Source organism: Arachis duranensis, chromosome 7 (assembly GCF_000817695.3).
Source record: "Arachis duranensis cultivar V14167 chromosome 7, aradu.V14167.gnm2.J7QH, whole genome shotgun sequence".
NCBI classification, from domain to species: Eukaryota; Viridiplantae; Streptophyta; class Magnoliopsida; order Fabales; family Fabaceae; genus Arachis; species Arachis duranensis.
In genome coordinates this window covers 31,290-32,384 of record NC_029778.3, presented here as the reverse complement: position 1 = coordinate 32,384, position 1,095 = coordinate 31,290, and positions in this window count along the sequence as shown.

Genomic DNA, 1,095 nt, shown 5'->3' with positions numbered 1-1,095 from the left:
AAGAGCAAAGCATGAAGAAGATATCGGATAATCCGGTGGAAAAGGAGGAATCGATGGTAATAGAACAATTGGAGAGACCCACGGTTATTAAAACAAAGGAGCAAGTGGTTCAAAACTTAAGAGATGTGGAACCTCTATGTGAATTTCAACAACCTCCGGAGCATATCAAGATCGAAGAATATGGGGAGGCTAATCAAGAAATGAATGCAATCATGGAGGAATTTCTATTTACATTCAATTACCCCTCCATTGGGATAACAAAAGAGTGTGCACAACCACCTACACCCTTAGTGTACATTGAAATTCAAAAATATGAAGAGGTTGATCAAGAAATGGACTTACTCATGGATGAATTCCTTTCCAAAATTGAATCACCTCTCATTGGGCAAGAAATCAAATATCTTGAAGACAACACCAAGCCAAGCAAAGGGAAAAAGGTTGAAATTGGAGAATTTTGTCAAGAGGTGGAAATATACAAAAAGGAGCACAAGGAAGTAGACCTTGCATTGTCTAAGTGTGGGGAAGTCACCCTTCTCAAGTTACCATCCAATACAACATTCAAGCGGGTAAAATCTCTATCTCTAAGATTTACTTTCTCACTTGAATACGGTTTAATTGAAAATGATGGACAACTTAGAGCTCTTTGTGGAATTAAAAATAAGAATGAGTTGTGTAGTGGTTGGGAATTTGGTATAAAGCTCACTAAGGTCAAAGCTTCAAGGTATAAGGATGATTATGGGACAAGAATTACCTTATATGGATCTAGAAGAGAGCATTGGTGGAATAAAGAGAATTCTATGTGTCGACCACACTTATGTCAACCACCCATACGGAGAACTCATGGAACTCAACTCACGGATGGGTGTGAAGATAAGATATGGGATCCCGGTTCGCCACATGACAACCAACCATGGGAACTCATATCTTGGGTTGAACTTTGCCCAAGCTTGATAAAGAAGGTTGGAAATTCTGTCAACCAATTGAGAAGCAAAGATCCTTTGAGATTCAAGGATGAGTACAAGCATAAGCCACCATGACAATAAGCTTCTCAATAAGTCCAACTTAAGGACTTAAACTAAAAGTGATAGGTGGGAG